Consider the following 19,165-nt stretch of genomic DNA (forward strand, 5'->3'; position numbering starts at 1 on the left):
CCTCGTCTTAGTTCTTCTCTAGTTTTCTCCTCCCTGTTCTCATCCTTCTCTCCTCAACCTATCACCTCTCCTATTTTTTCCATTATCTTAAATCATCACATCTTTTCCTTTACTTCTTATCGCTTGTCTCTTTCTTGCTTTACATTTCCTCTATTTTTTTATCTCCCATCTTCTCTTCTTTTTTTCTCCTCATCCTCTTAATTTTTCCTCCTCCTTAAAGCTTTCCTCGTTTCTTTTTTGTTCATTTCTTTTCCTGTTTCTCCTTCTCTCTTTCCTTACTGCTTATTTCTTCCTCCACTTCCTTTTCTCCTCTGCTGCTCTTTGCTCCTTCCTTGTCCCTCTTCCTGTCTTCTTTTTTCATTTCCCAATTCTCTTCTCTTCATCCATCCTCTGAATTTCCCATTCCCTCCTTCCCCTCCTTCAAGCCTTTCCTTCATTTTATACTCCTCCCTTTCTCCTCCTTCTTTACTCTTTTCCCACCTTCTGCCCTCCCTTCATCTCTCTTGCTTTAATTTCTACTCCTGTTCTTCTCCATCTTCTCTCTTCTTTTCTCCTTCTCTCCTGTTGTTTCATTAGCTCCCATCACTTCTTCTCTTTACCCTTCGCTTCCCTTTTAATCTCATCTCTTGTGCTTTTCTCCTCTCTCCTCCTGTCTTCCTCTTCCATCCTTTCGTCTTCTTCCCTCTCCTCATCTCGTCTTTCATCCCTACGTGCCAAAAGCAGCCCAAAAAATTCAAAACAGATTCTCCTCTCCTCTCTTGGCTGTCAGCGGTACCATCTCTCTCCCTCTTCAGCTTCAGTCTTTTAACTGATGAATTAAAAGACATTTAGATATATTCACTGTTTGTTTTAAAAGTATCTGTACCTGATGTGTGTTTCCATGCTGTGACACACAAACACACACTAACGGTGTCAGTGACAGGATTTGGCTGACAACTCGGTGATATTAGACCTCTCTGTTAACTTAAACTACATAGGAGGATCAGAAGCAGCTGTCAGCTGTGTGTGTGTGTGTGTGTGTGTGTGTGTGTATGGGTGTATGTGTGATCTCTTGTTAGACTGCCTCAATGTCATCAGTAAATGTTTTGCTCTGTCCTCCGTCTATTTAATTCCCACTGGATATTAAACGCAGAGTCGTTCAGCTGAGGGCCAGAAATATCTATGCAAATATATTCAGATAAGTCTCGTTTCAAAAAAATGTAAATACGGAGATGTTCCTTCCAAAATCGTGATTGTTGGCATGAAAGTAAAGCACATTACAGGGTAGTATTAAAATTATGAGTCATCTTAAGGCATTTCATTTCAGAATACCCAAAAATGTATCACAATTTGTGGTATACTGACAGGAAGAGGTGTGCTATCTGCATTTAGGACCTTTAAAGGTAGCCTATTAAAGCATATTAAAGTTGCTTGGAGCTGGCCTTTGGATCATTTTTTTCTTACTAGTTTTACGTCTGCCTCCATAAAACCTGATGTTGGGAGGGGACTTATGAGTTCAACCACAGTGCTATGAAAAAAAGCTTTAGTAAACTGACAGCTGTGACTCATGTTTCTGCTCATTGTGCAGGTATGATGAAGGTCTGAGGGAGGCAGTCCTGCAGGATTTATATAAAGAGTAAAATATAAGCTTGCTTGGCCAGGATCATTCAGAATCTAGCATCCTGTTTGAATTGACAGAATTTGTAAATAGACTCCAGAATGCAAGATGCATCAAAGTTCATTTTTTAGGAAAAGAAATTTAGGTGTTTTAAAGGTTTAAATGTGTTTCTTTGTTATATTTTGTCCGTGTAATGTAAATCAGTGGGAAAAACAACCCAACACCAGCACAAACTACAGTCCCAAAAATGACAATAAAGTGGAATCAACACACCTCTTACTGTATACCATGTAAAGTTAGGTTTTATTTTAGCATGGTTGATCTAATAAATGGGCTATAACTGAGGAATATTGTCATTATCAGTCTACTATTTTAATGATTAACTGATTTATGATGCATCTAGAAAACAGTCTAAAAGATATTTACAGTCAGGTCCATAATTATTTGGACAGTGTACACCACCACAATGGGTTTTAAATGGAACAATGAATACCTGCTTAAAGTGCAGACTCTCAGCTTTCATTTAAGGCTTTTTTCAAAAATGTAGTATGAACCGTGTAGGAATGACAACCATTTCTCCACACAGTCCCCCAACTTTAAGGGCTCATAAGTATTTGGACAAACTAACATAGTCATCAATTAAACAGTCAGTTTTAATACTTGGTTGCAAATCCTTTACAGTCAATGACTGCCTGAAGCTGAGAGTCTGCACTTTAAGCAGGTATTCATTGTTTCATTAAAAACCCATTGTGGTGGTGCACAGAGCCAAAATGACGACAATTGTATCATTGTCCAAATAATTATGGACCTGACTGTAAAACTGGGGTAGGTGAAAGTACGCCCTCCTCCTGCAGCTCTCCCCTCTCTGTCCTAAGCCTCTCCCACCAGATGACCCCAGGCATATGCATGCCCTTCATACAGTAACCCAGTATTTCTCATACATTAATTTTATTTCATTGTACAGTTGCGCTCAGCTCATGCACGCACCCTGTCCTTGCCACGCACTCTCTCAATGCTATCAGACCACAAATGAGACAAGGATTAGCTAGCTAGCAACTCCATGGCCCCTCAAGAGAGCTGGCAGCAGCTGAGTGGAGACAGACCTTCAGTTAGGCTTGAATTCGGCCAGTGCAGACTGTCCAACAGTGGGTGTAACAGCAGGCTGGTGGCCAGAGGTAGCGCTGGGTTTAACCTGTCTAACACCAACACATAGTTTGCTGATCAGGCTGGGAGCTGGAGCTGTCCGGTCTCATGAAGCTGGGGTTTCTAAATTCCCAAACTAAATGACTTAACGTAACAATATACTAAGTATATCTGGGCAATGTTAAATTGTTTATGCTCCATAGTAAAGGAGCATTTTTCTCTGTATTGACCAAAGTCTGTCCACTTTTAAAGAACACATTCAGGCATCAGGTCTCTTTCACCACAGCTGGATGTCTTGTCTCACTGTTCACCATTCAGGCATTTTATTGTTTAACAACCTCTATGTATTTTCAAGTCAGAAATCAGCTGCTTTTGACAGCTTGGTGTCTTTATTTTGCTGCCTTAATTGTGAACACGGGGGGGTTGTGGGGTGGCAGATATACAGAGTTCCATATACAGTGCATGCTCTTATTTTATGTATATATAAACAGTTTTGTAGAAAAGGGTACTGCATATAAACACATGTCAAAATAAAGCACACACAGCACATATAAACAGACATGTATGCACAAATATGTACTGTAAATGCACACGTAAGGACAGACATGCGAAGACACACATGCAGATACATATACAGTATTTACACACACAGAGGCTTGCGGGCTTTACATGAACCCAGTCGCAGTTGGTTTTGACTCTCCTCACCAAACCAAACACTGTAATTTATCTCCATCTCTCTCTCAGTCCGACCTCAGGCCGTTAAAGGTTTCCCGTTGGGTTTGTGGCGGGCAGAAATGTCAGAGCTGTGGATTCCAGCGCGGGGCAGAGAGGCTGCTGTGTGGTGGCTGATTGCTATGCTATATGTGTTATGTTTCTGTCCGTGGGGTGCTGCTTTTTTAGGTAGCATGTGTTTGTGTGTTAACATAAAGTGTGCCTGGGCCTGACGATCTGATCCAAGCTGAGAAGAAGCGTTCCCACTTGTGAGGTTTGCTTTGGGAACAGATGCTACTTGACTTAAACGCACATATTGAAGGATATTGCAGATTTGATTTGTGTCTTAGTTGCACATCTGGATGGAGCATCACACAGAGTCCATACAGTAGCTGTTCTGGAGCTTTCGATCCTATCAGCAAGTTTTGAGTTCACACAAAACTAACATCAACAAACTAATGTACAGTATGAGAAGCATAAAGCATTAATTTATTATCTTATTTCCCTGTCTACTGACGCTTTATATGCCCATAGTAAAACCATAAAGCTTGTAGTAAAACTGAAGGCTAGTTCACTGCATCACAACATATAAAATTTGGACATCTGTGTCATTTGAATGGCTGCCTGTACTTCTGTGTAGGAAAAAAAGAGACTTGGCGTCTACAAAAACAGAGGGGGTCGAGTCGTTTCACAGTTGTGTGGATTGATTGATTTGTAGAAATCAAAGGCAACCGGTTCCACGACGAGTGACGGACAACTAAAACGTTCCAGAAAGCCTTCACTAAGCGCTGGCGGTGTGGATTACTCTCAATCACAGAGGATGTGACATCATGTCCAGATGTTTCCAGCGGTTACTCTGGAGTTCAGAGTCGAAAAGCCAAGGCGTCCTTCACGAGCTGCCATTTTGCACTCAGCAAACATACAGGGAGGGATCCATGATGGAGGAAACTCAGAGAACACTTTCTACCTACTGGAACAGATAAATAGTTCAGAATGCAGTGCATGTGATGTATGTTGTGCATACAGTTTGTTAAGTGATTTAATTACAATTATGGAGACTCTTAAAGGATGGCATACCTTTCAAAATGTAGCCCAATGAATCTGACATCTTTGGAAGTCTCTGTGGGTCATGTGACTCTTACCCTACAGGTTCTTGATGGTCCTTTAAGAGTCTCCCATTACTTCCATTGTCTCTACCTGGGAACAGTTAAAAGTAATTCTGGGAAATGTAAAAAAAAAAAATCAAGGGCTAGAGTCATACATGCCTTTCCATCCACGATCTCACCAAACAGCTTTTCTCCAACCTTTTTTGGCCTGCTGGTTGTTATCCATGTTTATTTTGGTACAAGAACACGTGACAGTTGGCGTCCTCACTGGATTTATGGGGTTGTCTACGACTGCCAGAGCTCCAGTGGTCACTGACCAATGGTTCACTGTGTTGTCTGGTGTATTTACACACTTTATGTGTACTTGAGGGAAACTGACCATTGAGAATCAAGTAGGGTTTGCTGAACTTAGTGGGCAGAAGCTTAAAGTTTAGAGAAGCAGGCTTAATATTTAGTGGTTGCTGGTTTGAATCCCGGGACCAGGAATGGAAACAGTAGATTGTGGTGTTACTGGAAAGCTGCAAGGTGGATGTGTATGACAGAATGTGAACGTTTTCTGAGTGTACAAATGATAAAAATAGAAGTTTGGAAACTAGTTGTCTGTTAACATAAATCTGTAACTTTAACAGTTAGTTGTATTTGGCATCCAAGTAAAGGATGCTTGTCCATCTTTTTGTCTTTCCTCTTCCCTTTCATCCTTCTTTTCTCTCTCCGTATGTCCTCTTCTCTCCTCTCCTCTTCTCTCCTCTCCTCCTGTTTCTCAGATGCTGCTCAGGGCCAGAAGAGTTATATTTAGCTCCTCTCTCCTCCTCCTCCTTCTCTCCCTCTGTTTCTGTGTTTTGCCCCTGCAAAGATGGCTTCATTAGCCATAGACCTCAGCATGAAAACACACACACACACACACACACACACACACACACACACACACACACACACACACACACTGGGGTATGGAAGGGGATAGAGTCTGTTACATAAGAGCCTCTCTTATATAATTTGATGCATATTTGATGCTGAATGGCGCAGTGGCAATGCAGAAAGCTGCGAGGTGTGTGTGTGTGTGTGTGTGTGTGTGTGTGTGTGTGTGCGCATGTAGAGGAGGAAAGCCAGATTTTTATAGTTTGGCCTCTCCTTGCCCTCCCTGAGCTGTTGCGTCATAGGGAAAGCTAAAGGTGAATGGGCAGTCAGAACTAGAACAGAGAATGAATGTGCGTGTACTGAATCTACAAAACACTGAAACATCTTGTTTTTCAAAATCTCAACGTCTCAAACATTTTCTAACTCGTCTGCTTCTCTTTTATCTCCATTTCCTCCTCTGCAATCAATATAAACTTAATAACAGGAATCAATAAAGGTTAATGGCTTTTACCTGGATTCACCTCATCAGTGCATCTCATCAGAAGTGCCCCTAGTGTCCTCACACTCAGGGTGCAGAATCATAATGGAGCACATGCAGTAGGAAGGACAGCGGACATTTGATTTTAGATGTAGCTATCAAAGAAATGCAACTTTGTGCTGACTTGCAGAGCTGCAGCTGCTTTAAGGAGTTGTGTCTTCTTTAAAGGCAGTAGTCTGTGCAGCATACGGCATGCTAGTCTGGATGAACCTCTTTAAAGGGGCACTGCAGCAATTTAGTATTTCACTTCCATAAAGTTGCAGAACTTACCAGGAATTGTGTAATTCAAAGCAGCAGAGCATGAAATATCCTGACTTTTAGTCAAGCCCCTAAAACTACTGGATCCTACATTTCCCATCGCACTTTCCAAACTTTGGAAATCTCTGTTCAAAGCCATTAAGCAACTTTCCACCACAGGCTGAGTAGTACTCTCTGTGACCAATAAACTGAGCTCAAAGTATAAAAAAAAGCCCCTTTCACCTCTTTTCATGTTTTCTGCAGGTACAAAAAGTTATTTGTTTTATGCTGCCTTCAGGTCATGTGGGAACTATCAGATCTAGGAACAGAGTACACATGAACAAGCCACAAGGAGTACATGCTGTAAGTGGAAATGTATTGGTGCAGTCTCTGTGATTTGTGACAGCGTGGTCGACGGTTCTTAGAAAGTCTTAAAATGTCTTGAATACACATTTAGTTAGTATCAGCAGTATCATTTTACCTTACTATTTATGTTGAACTGGAATCATTAATGTGATTACTTGAGAAGAGTTTATTTTTTACTCTTGGTGAGTATGTCCATCAAGTGTTTGGTCTTAAATTTCATTTACAGTCTTGAAAAGTCTTAAATTTACCCTGTTTATACCTGTAGACACTTATGTTATGTTGAGCCGATGGACACAGTAAGTTAAACTCAGATGCTTTAGGGTTTTGGTTTTCTTTTTTGGCTCCACACCTGGAGACCTTAATGTCTCTATGATTCCAGTATGTAAAGTGTATGAAGTTGTCAAGTAAATGTGCAAATTTGCATTTTATTGTCAAGCCCTGTATGATTTAAAAAGAAATAATGTCTTATTTCAAACCTTTTTTATTAATTCAATTTTAATTGTTTATTCAAATTTATTAGTTTCTACATTAAGCAGCTGTGGTTGATTTGCACAGGGTTTAGAAACTGTGTAAGACAGAAAATAATGTTGACAGTTTTTTGTTTTTTTTTCATACAGCCAAATGCTGCTCATTTGGATTTACGCAAGTAGATGAACTCGTCTAAAGTTAGCCACTTTATTTGGCTGTATTTTCTGCTCTATAAAGGGCAGCAGTGGCAGTTAACAGCTCATAGAAGCATGCTCGGCACTCAGAAGTCGCTGGTTTAATCCCAGTCTGCCATAGCAGAGCTGTTAGCTCCCAGCAGTGTAGAGCTTTGGTTATACTGGGCAGCTCCCAGGTGGGAATGTATGGAATTCCCCCATTGGAAAAATAAAGGCCAAAATAAAAAAAAAGCATTCCCGCACTTGCCTTAATGAAGCTTTCCCGTCATGCTTCAAGTCTTCTGGGTGCCTGGATCCCGAATCCTTCTTCTGGAGGTAAACAACCTGTCATGTTTTGTTTCTGTCGGGAAGCAGAGGGTGATTCGTCAGCTTACTAGCACTCCTTTTTTTGTTTGTTTTTTCCTTCTTTAATTTCCCGAGGGGGGAAGTAAGTCATGACGAGGTGAGGTTGTGCCAAACAGAAGCAGCTGGAATGGAAAACAAATGAAAAAAATAAAACTTAATTGAGCCTCTAAAAGATATCTAATCTCTGAACAAAGAAAATTCAAAAAAGAGAAGACTCCCACGAAAATAGGATGACAACTCATGTCACTTCAGTCAAATCTCCATATGATAGATATGATAGATCGATCCATATATGAGTGATAGATCACATTTTTTAAGGTTAGAAGAATTGAAAATTGAATGTGTTTCTTTAATAAAGTAGATCAACATATAGACATACTGCTGCCATCATTTTCATTATCAAGTGATCGCTCAACCATTCTTTTGATTGATTGATTGATTGGTTGGTTAGTAAAATTTGGAGTCATCCTATTATTTCTTCAGTCCAAAAATCATAACAAACAAACAAATTCAGGGCAGCCTGTTGGTGCGGTGGTTAGCACTTTCTCCTCACAACAAGAGAGTTCCGGGTTCGAACATGGCAGCCAGCTGGGACCCTTCTGTGTGGAGTTTGCAGCCGAGTTCTGCAGCTTCCTCCCACAGTCCAAACACATGCAGGTTAGGCTAATTGGTGACGTTAAACAGCCCAACCCTGCATAGGATAAGTTGTTACAGATACTGGCTAGAGTCCGAAAGATTAAACGATATAAAAGAAAAGCAGCAAAACTCTCACATTTGAGAAGCTGGAACCAAAGTCTGTTTGATGTTTTGGTTAATGAATGACTTAAAGGTCCAGTGTGATGGTTTATGGGCATCTTAGTTTACAGTCACCTGAAGCTAAGAATCGTGGTGTTTTCTTTACCTTACAATGAGCCGTTTGTATCATACAGGACCTACATACAAAGTAGGTCCTCTCCCACGGAATCCGCCATGTTGTTTCCACAAGAAAAGATGAACCAAACACTTGCTTTGGATATGACCATTTGTGTTCTCACGTCGGCCACCATAGTTTTCCCACACACTTGTGTTATGATAGCTTTATTGGTAGTTTAATGAATATCGTGTGGGTGTGGTTTAGGCAGTTGGTGGGAGGCGGTGTCAGCACCGACATGTTGGTGGTAATGACTTATTAGCGGTTATCAGCCTCACCTGAAGCGAGAGCTTCAGGCATGCCACGAGGGAGACGCTGGAGGCAAGACATTCTGAAGACAAAAGAGACAGAGAAAGCGTTTGACACCATCAATTATCCATGTAAATAAACATTCACTCTAAACAGCAGTGACATCTGAAAAAATTCAGATGCCACTAAATCCTACACACCAGACCTTTACATGATTAATCAGTTCTCTCTCTCTCTTTTTTTCTGTTGATTGGTTGATTGACTACTTTTTTGACTAATTATGAATGCTGTCATATCAGTATTACTGTTCACAGTATCAGTGTTGAAAAGCAATATTAATTTTGGAACAATGTTACTTTTACTTATTTTGGGAATTATTGTGATTTTTTTATATTACATTGATAAGAACTGTCAAATTATTATCAACTTAAAATCACATGGATGTAAACAAATCTGGCCTATAAAGCATTTTTATGATGTTGTATGGTCCATCTTCAGTCTGACATTGCGTCCACCCTAATTGATTTCTATGGGACAGGGAGTCCACACTGATGCGTAGCCATGCCAACATACCTGTGTTGCTGGGGTTTTAGGAGTGGAGTAGAGAAAAGTAAAAACAAACTATGTTGGGCTCAGCTGTCGATTTAGTACAACCTCGAGAGCAGCATCTATCTTGTCTATTTCATGCGCCATTGTTGTTATCACTCACACTGCTTAGCAAAAGCTTGACAACAGCTTGACAGTGGTGTTAGTCCAGCCCATGGTGCTGATTGGTTAATTAAGTCCCATCGGGGCACTCATTAGCTGTTTCTTATTGTAACTGAGAAACTGCTGTTTCATGTCACAATGCCAGACCAGAATCAGTTCTCTCATAAAACTGTACAAGAGTGCATACTGAGAAAATACATGTTGGTATTGAAACATGTGGGGAGATACTGGATATTACTTAGATCTTCAAAAACGTACTGTATAGGTACAACTGAGAAATTCCTATATAAAAATATAAATGAGGACCAATCTGAAGAGTTAATTAAGAACTTTATATTCCTTTACTCTTTCCATTGTAGTACAATGTATACAAAAAGATACTATGTGTGACAGTGTGTGTGTGTGTGTGCGTGTGTGTGTGTGTTGGCATGTTGATGCAGTTGAAATTTGTGTGCATCCAGCCGTGTCCTGCCCCGACCATCAGATACCATCAGACAGACTGCTAGCCGTGCTATCTGCGCTAATTTCCTGCCGCTAACAGGAAGGCTGCCCTTCTGGTGACATTGGTGTAACGTTGGAATCCTTCCCCGTCCCAGCCCCCCCTCACCGTGCAGTCGCTGCCAGATAATGAGGTTGCGTAACAGTTAAACTCTTCCCTGTGTTGTTAATATCGATTAGCCTGCTCTGTCTGACGTACGACAGACACACACAGGGCGCTCAGTTGCCAGTCCATCAGCTGGCAGATCAATCAGAGCCTAATGAGATAAACGAGCTCACTAATTAGTTAACGAACCGCTGGCTGACTGACTGACACAAGCGCACACAGAGCCAGCCTGGCAGCTTCTCTTCCTGTCAGCTCAGGGGAAAAGAGAGCAAGAGTTCCTTGACAAAATGCAGTTCAGTGTGTCCAGTTTGATCTTTGAAAACAAACAAAAACAGCTTGGCAAAAACTATGTTTCCATTTTAGATTTTATCTCAGCCAGTCAAAACATGTTCATTTTCTCTTTATGTGACTTTCTATAATCTGTGTTATTGTATCATCACAGCATATTACTCCACAGTGACCAGCAGATTTAGGTTAGTTTGTCTCAGTCAGCTGTGATTGACAGTTCTGCCCCCCTAACCCTGACACACTGCTATTTATCAGAGGCCTTGTATGTGTGTGTGTGTCGGTTTTTGTGTGTGCGCTAGAATAGTTTGCTTGTGTAACACTAAACTGGATACCCCTGATGTCTCTGGGACCAAAGTGTGCTTCTGTGAAAAGAACACATAGCTGGATCGTCCTCGGGGACAGCCTCAGAATAATTTTAGCTTTGCAGGGCAAGCCTGGGCTGGACGACACACAGAGAGACAAATAGACAGACAGATAGACAGAAATTTGACACGCAGAATTTTAGAAGATTGCATTTAAAAACCAGCAAAAACTGCCTGCGTCTGTTTGCCTTCATCTTTCTCCTCTTTGTCCTTATTTGCTCCTCTGTTTGTTTACATATGGTTTCTATTATGGCACCATGTCACAGGTGTTACTTCCCTGGTGCTGAAATAATATGTGGGGTGATTTGAGTTTGATTTTCTGTAATTACAGTTGAGGATAACCTTTGTGTTTTGAGGTTTGACTCGTTAACTCTAATGACCAGAAGTTTGGGGTAAACACTGTGGTGAGGTTTTTTGGAGTCGTGTTTTTGGATCTGCTGCGCTTTCCACTGAGGAGAGTTTATGGTAACCTTTTAAAGCTGACGTCAGCCCAGTACCTGTGCAGCCGGCCACTGCTGTGTGTTTTTGTGTGTGTGTGTGCGTGAGAGGCAGGCAGCAGCCTCTTTAATGAGGGTGAACTCGAGGGTTTGTACTTAGTCTTCATCTTCTGAGAAGGTTGCTGGCATATAGGTATGTGTGTGTGTGTGTCTGTGTCTGTGTCTGTGTGTGTGAGTGTCACCCTTGTTATGAGTGGGAAGCCCCCTATACACACTGTAAGACTTCTATTAATGAACACCGCCTTTTCAAGTAAGTCCAGTGGAGTGTGTGTGTGCAAATGTGTCTGTGTATGTGTGTGCGCATTGTAGCACCCCCAGGGGGTGACAGGTGCCACGGGCAACATGAAACCGTGTAGAGTGACATAGTGAGAAGAGTAAGAGAGAGGGTGTGAAGTGATGAGAGAGAGAGAGGAAAGGTAAGAGAACAGCCCTTTTTACACAGAGAACACGCCTTAGGGCCGCTACAAAGTCGCTTCTTTTAACTTACATTGCATTTTTACACAGAACGGTGATGGCATCATTCTGCTCCAGTGTGTGATTATACACTGCATACCGGCATCCCAAAATCAAGAAGCGAAAGGCGAGTGACATGTAACACAACAGCATCAGCCTCGAGTGTGACATATGACATATGCGTTGGCAGCTCTTTATAAGCAACAACAATGGCATAATGTCAATCACAATCATTTATCTTCTCTGTTATATGGTGGCTGATCTCGTCCTCTGCTCGGCGGGTAAGGAGCACCCTAATTTCATTGTTTTCCTGATTTGCAGACATTTACAGCTGCTCTTCTTTTCGTTAGCTGCTAACTGCTAACAGCTGCTTTTTAAATCTCCCACTGCTATCAAAATGTCACACGTGTTCCACACATGGTCACGTCTTTCTAGCTTTATGTTTTACATAGAACTCGTTACAAGGCTGTTACCACCTCAGTTTCCGGGTAAGACAACTCTGTCTACCCTTTCTGCAACTCTAATTTATATACAGAACGATGAGGCAGCATAATGGCACAATATTCCTGCCTTGCACAGGCAGTATAAAAGTGGCTGATGAGAGACATGGGCAACAGCATCTGGTCGCCACCCTTAAGAGATCTTATTTGAAACTGTGGGCATCAATCTGCTTCTGTAGCAGCCTCCACTCTTGTAGGAAGACTTTCTGTCAGATGTTGAACCTGGCTGCAGGGATTTGCTCCAATGTAACACTGATGTTGGGTGATGAGGTTTGGCTCATAGTTTGCATTGTAGTTTATCCCAAAGGTGTTGGATGGGGTTGAGGTCAGGGCTTTGTGCAGACCACTCAAACTCTTTTACACCAAACTAAAATAGTGTTGAAAGCATGACAGACGGACAGAGGTGTTCACATACTCTTGGCCTTGTAGTGCAGAAGGGTTGACAACACGACAGATAGAGATAGAACCAGAGATAGCGGACGAGAGAGGAAGAGTGAGAAAGACAGGGAAGCAGAGATAGACAAATAGACAGAGATAGTTTTCACTGCTGGAATTAGTGACAGCTGGCCTGTGTGTGTGTGTGTGTGTGTGTGTGTGTGTGTGTGTGTGTGTGTGTGTGTGTGTGTGTGTGTTGGCATGGCTTGGTTGCATAACACTGAACTGGGTCCCCCTCTGGCTTAGAGGCTAAAGTGGTCCCTCTCTCTTTCTCTGTCTCTCTCTAAAATTCAACAAAGCTTCATCAACAACATTTTGATAAAAGAAAATACCAAGGCAGAAAAACAGAGCAATGTACTTGTCTGGTAGACAATCAAGGCCTAAAGTTTAACTCATGGAATATACTTGCAATTAAAATTGTTTTATTGGTCAGAAATATGTAGAACATCAAGCACATGATATTATTTAATTGCCTATTTCTCTTCTATGAATAGTTGTCCTTATTCACATTATTACAGGGCAGTCTCATATGCATCAGTGTCCATTTTAAAAGAGACACCTCCCCAGCTCAAGGTTTTGTCAGGGTCCCCTGGGTGTTGCATAGAGAAACATGCCGTGTTTCCCGTGGTGCTTTGCTGCAGGGAAAGTCTGCTGTGGAAAGAACAGCCCTCACATTTTCTTCGCTCCACTCCCAAAGCTGCTGGCTGTCTATAGAGGCGTGTGTGTGTGTTTGTGCATTATTTTATGGGCTAGCTTGCAGGCTCACAGTTGTGTGTGGCCATGCATTTTAAGTGTTGGTATGCGCGCATGTGTGTGTCCGTATGTGTGTTTGAATATGACAGTGTGTATATTTGTGTATGTGTGTAACACTCCACATGTGGGCACTTGCATGCAGGCGTTCTCAGTGGTTTGCATGCAGGTGTGTGTACGTGTGCTCACATTAATGAGTGCTTGTGTGTGCTTCTCTGTTAACAAATGACATGCTACTTTACAGTTAGAATGGATATAATTTTGAGTGGTGTGTTAAATGAAGGAAAGTGCAGTGGGTGTAAGAAAGGATGTGTGCAAACTAGACAACTGTTGGCAAAGTTGATGGTGAATACAGGTGGGTTAGGGTTGATTGACTACAATGGAAACAAGCTAAAAGAAAGCCAAAACAGAATTCAAATTCAGTCTCACTAGCCCCTTTTACACAGGGTTTGCGCTGTAAGGTCACTACAAAGTCCCTTCTTTGTCCCACCTTTGCATTTTTACACAGAACCAAACGACAACAACATCATGCCGCTTCAGAGTGTGATTTTAGACAGCATGCCGGCATCGTGGTATCAAAAGAGGCGTGATTGGCGTGACATGTAACAGAATAGCATCGGCTTCTAGTGTGACATATAACATGTTGGTAGCACTTTATGAACAATAACAATGGCATTAACATGGCAATAACAATTACATACTGTCCCTGTTATCTTGTGGTTGACCTGGTCCAGTGCTCGGAGAGTAACGAGCTCCTGAATCGTATTGTACTACCACCTACTTTTTAAATCCCTCACAGAGGGTTGCACACACAGCACTTCATCGTGCTGACCATGATCCCATCCTGCTGGCTGTCATGTCTATACAAACATCATTTCAGGGCTTTTATTAGCTCCGATGTTGGCTTAAAGGTGAGACAACTCTGTCTCCCGTGATTGTGAGGTGGCATAACGGTGGTGAAATTCCAGTCTTGAAGAGGCAATGTAAAAGGGGGCTACTGTGTTCTTGCTGGCCTGAGTTCTCATTGACAAAATCACCCACAAATGGTTGCTGGATATCAAATGTGCTTAAATAACAGTTTCTGGGTTGGTATCATGTCAGTCATGGGAACAACTGAAATCAAGACTTGGGATCTGGTCGAGTAACGACCAGACTGAACCAGGCTCAGGAAAGGAGGACGGAGGAGAGAGGGAGAAAGAAAACAATGACAGAGGCATTTAAGGAGGGAAACACACGGAGAAAGATTGAAATACAGAAAAGTAAAGGAAAAATTTGTAAAGGTAAAACAAAAGGAAGAAAAGGAAGACATTTCAAGGGTAGAGGATAAAAAAGTGACAGAATAAAATGCACAATGGTAGACTATTTTACACGAAGACAGAAAAAAAGGTAAGAGACACTGAAACACGGCCGAGACAAAGGGAGCCAGAAATAAAACACTTTTTGGGAGACAGAAAGTAAAACGGCAGAGAGACAAAGACGGAGACAGAGCCCGGCTGGGGACGAGGATGAGACGCTCCTAGCCATATTTAATCATCAAATATTAATGCAATAAAGATGGAATACAGGAAATTAATATTCCCCATTAACAAAGAAGGAGAGCGAGTAGGGGCTTGTAGCGGCTTCAAAAGACAAACGGCCTCCATTCAGTGGTTTGATGGCGGGATCCAAATCACGTTACGCTCTACATCCTCCATCTTAACCTGAACACTACACATCCATCGCTCTCATCCGCATCCTCCCCTTTTTACTCTGGTTTTTTTTTTTTTTAAACCATTAGTACCTAGTTTTTGTTGCTCATTGCTGTGGTGTTTCAGTACGGCCAGGATGGTGATGTTTTCACAGGATGAAATCCGAATTCTGTAGGCAGTGCTGTTTTTGTTGTTACTGCTGGTGTTTAACTACCTTACTGATCAAGTTCCTCTTCCTCTGTTTACTCCAAACACACCAGAAACAATAAAGGTATCATTTCCTGTTGAGCAGGAAATAGATAGCAGACACCAAGTGTTGATGATACAAATGATACATATTTTATGAACTCAGCGAACTCAGTGACAGTTCAAGATGGACAGTTAGAGTCAAACATAAAAAAATATATTATTCAACACATTATCTTTAAACAGTGAGAAAGTTGATGTTTAAACAGGAACAGGCTTATGGGTTTTTATTTAATGTTACTAGACACCAGTGTAGTGTAGCGTGGTGTATCATTTAATATGGACGGTCCAGTTTTGCTCCTGATTTTTAAGGTAGCTTCTGTTCCATTGTAGCCTGGTTCCAGACCTCTGCATGCTGCCCACACCTCTGATTTCTTCTCTTATTCAAACCATGGATGCATTGAGGAGAGCTGGATGCCACATTAAAAGATGGCGCCTCATTCAGTCCCATGAACCTGAGTCCTTCTTCAGTTGTGCAGGTTTAGATATCATCATATTTTACAGACCATAAATATCAGAAGAAGAGTGGGAATATAATGAGCATATAAGCCTTGTAGTTGTACTTCAGAGCAGGAGATATGAGGAATTTCTCCTCCTGATTTGTGTCAACAAACTTAATGCAGTATTAAGAGTGGTGAAATTGATTCAGATGATTTAAAATGAGCTACACTGACACGACTGCGAATTTCATGACTTCATGACTGATCCTGAGGGATGTCAAAATATTATGGGAGCTATAGCTGTTGAATGTTAACATTAATCACACAATCTTGTGAAAGTGACAATGTACTCTATGGACATTGTATCCACACTAGACAGTTACTCATCTAAGTCTGACAGTTAACATTTTTCTTTCTTCCTTGATCTCTCCCTCTCTTCCCTTTCACGCTGTCCGTGTGGCGAGCAATCCTAACAAGGCGGATTATATATTTTCAGACTGAGAGCAATCCAGATATGATCAAGTATTTATGTAAGCCACACTCTCACGGCTCAGATATATACAGAGCCCTCAACTCAACAGCTGTTTCATAACCACCAGTCGCTACTCTGTGTGTGAGTATGTGTGTGTGTGTACGCTTACAAAATAGCTTATAGTCAACAATATAGTACTGAATTATAAATATCTAGTTCATGCTTAGAAGAGAACAGACCTTGTTAAAAGAAGTATGTGTCTGTCCATATAGTGTCTGTTAATTTCAAAACCATAAATTGTTTGCTAGTTAATTAAGTAATAAGTAAAACTATAGAACAATTTAAAGGCAAAAACCCACATTATATCAGGTGAAATTAAACTATAGAATGACTATTTATAGATAGCAGGCTGCACATGTACATAATTCATACATCTCTGTGTGTGGCAATACATAATATATAGTATATACATCAGTGTTAAACCAAGCGCAGGCTGCACAGTGCTGAGGTCTGCAAATATACCTCATGGTGTGACACACACACACACACACACACACACACACACACACGCGCACACAGTAAGTACATATCAAAACTGACACTGTGTTTGGCCCACTGTGCATGCATGAATATATGATTCATATGAAATTCATATGAAATGCACTAAGGATGCACCGAAATGAAAATTTGTGGCCGAAGCCAAATAATATTAAACGTTTGGCCGAATACCGAGTACCGAATACCGAATATTGTTGTTTAGTTTTTCATTAGTTTTTGCAGATGAACCCCCTCCAGATTAGTGTTGTCAGGGAGGGTACCAATATTGGGACCCACGGTACGATACCAGTGATACTACTCATGGTTCTGAGTAGTATCACGATAACACAGCGAAAATGAGGCATCAATCAGTGATTAACATAGGGGGGATCAAAATAAAATAAATAACTAAAACGCGACCCTCAAGAGGATGAAGCGGTTAGAAGATGAATGAATGAATGAAGAATCAACCACCCACCCTCCTCCCCTGACAAGTCCCTTCATTCAGTCCCTAAAGTGCGGTGAGGTTTGTGGGCCGTGAACGGCTCATTTCTCCTCTGACACGTCACATACCTGTGTTCGGCTGGCTCGGCTGTCCAGGTACTTTTGGGCAGTCATGACGCCAAGAAGAGGATATTATTGGAGCCGACTTCACCGTCGCGGTAAGCCGATGGCCGTCGTATTTGACAGGAATGCATTACTGTCTGTGCCTGTGACCCCCGTTCAACCCACAACCGATGGGATTCGGCTTTCGTTTCTGCTGCTGGTTGAAATCTGTAGACTGCTTGCACAGCGTGCTGAATGATTTAAGCCTATTTTGCTCGCTCAAAACTATTTTTAGTCGCAAATGCGAGTGTCGTGAGGGGAGGATCGCCACACTGCCGACATTTTACTCTGCCTGTCATGGCACGCTGTTTGATTGCGTTATCAGAACACGCAGCTATTATTCGGCCTATGGGTTTTAACTTATTCCACCGAATACCGAATGTGTGTTTTTTTGCAATATTCGGCCGAATATATTCGGTTACCGAATATTCGGTGCATCCCTAAAATGCACTGATGTTTAGTATTCCCAATTCACAACAGGACTGGCCCCAGTGTCAGTCACACACAAACACACACTGGTGTACACACACGACAGGATACACAGTATTCTACTGATCTATAGGTGGCGGTAATGTGCCAAGAAACACACTAACAGCAGCAGGGAAGAAGAGGACTGCAAGCTAGTAAACATGGAGGGTAACAATGCAGGATCTAAAATGTTCCTAAAATATGTTTGTAAATGTTTTATGAGGATGGAAATGCATTTAACATGTAGAAATTAAGGACACACACAATGCATCAGGGTGAGTAACAGTGAATGTAACGACAGCTTCTGTATATTTTACAAGAAAACTCCTAAAGCAGGTTTCAGGTGTGCCTCTTTTGATTCAGGTTTAACCTCAAGCCTGTGTAAACTGACAACATGATGCAACAGTGCGATAAGATGAGCAACATCTGAAGTCAGGCGTTACTGTGTCAGATGTGGCTTCATCATGTAGTATATTGTGCCTGTTACTTTCAGGGTATTGCATTTTTAGCAAGCCGCAAACAAATTGTCCTTTAGATGTTTTTCTGTTCTGTCAGTGTCACTATTGTTATACAGTGTACGTGCAGTGCAATGTGTAAGCAGTGAGACAATGAGACGTTGGCTGTACTCTGTACATTGTAGTTTGGAAATGCAGGGTTTCCCACATATTCATTTATCTGTGGTGGCCCGCCAAAATGTCATTTATGGCCACATATTGATTTTCTATTTTTGAAGCAGGACTGTTCATACCTTTTGGTAATTCAGAGCACCACACTCAGAGCGTGGATTGTACTCCAGGCATAGATGAAGCAGCAGAACATCAGGCACAGTTAAAGTTAGAACAATAGCACTCTCATATTGGTGCTGTCCATCATTTTTCCAAACTACTTTAGATGAGACTGACTGCGTTTCCATGAACAACGCCCACCCCAAGGTTCAGCGCTGAGTCTAAAAGTTCGGACAGCCCTTTTAATGTATAGATGCAAATACAGGACAAAAAGTACATTGACAAGTAATTTGGTGTGACAGACAGTGAAGACAGTGAAAAGACACCTGGTGTCACCCCTGGTGATGCTCCACCAGGCTCACTTCCTGCTTGTTTCATGGTCTTTTGCCTTTAGTCTAGTCTCGGGCAGGTGAAGCATGAGCTGAGGTCATATGACTGACTTGGCAGTCAAAAATATCAATAACAGTTTGGCGGTTAAAACTTCTTGTAGTCTATTTTTTAGAGTCATTATCCTACTACTTTGCCCTTAAATTGAGGAACACTAAACCACTGCTTTGTGATAATGAACAGGTCCCTTTGGGGTTGGTTAAATCTTAGGATCTCTGGCCTTTATGATTTATACATGTGTTTGTTTTATTATTATATGTACTGTTTATGTTTGTGT

At 41.5% G+C, this 19,165-nt stretch overlaps 1 protein-coding gene across 1 annotated transcript in view; it reads left to right on the forward strand.

Moving 5' to 3' along the window:
• hivep2a (HIVEP zinc finger 2a) overlaps positions 1-19,165 on the forward strand; it is a 128,779-nt gene that overhangs the window by 27,717 nt on the left and 81,897 nt on the right. The gene's annotated exons all lie outside the window — the stretch shown is intronic.

Source organism: Epinephelus fuscoguttatus, linkage group LG11 (genome assembly GCF_011397635.1).
Source record: "Epinephelus fuscoguttatus linkage group LG11, E.fuscoguttatus.final_Chr_v1".
NCBI lineage: Eukaryota > Metazoa > Chordata > Actinopteri > Perciformes > Serranidae > Epinephelus > Epinephelus fuscoguttatus.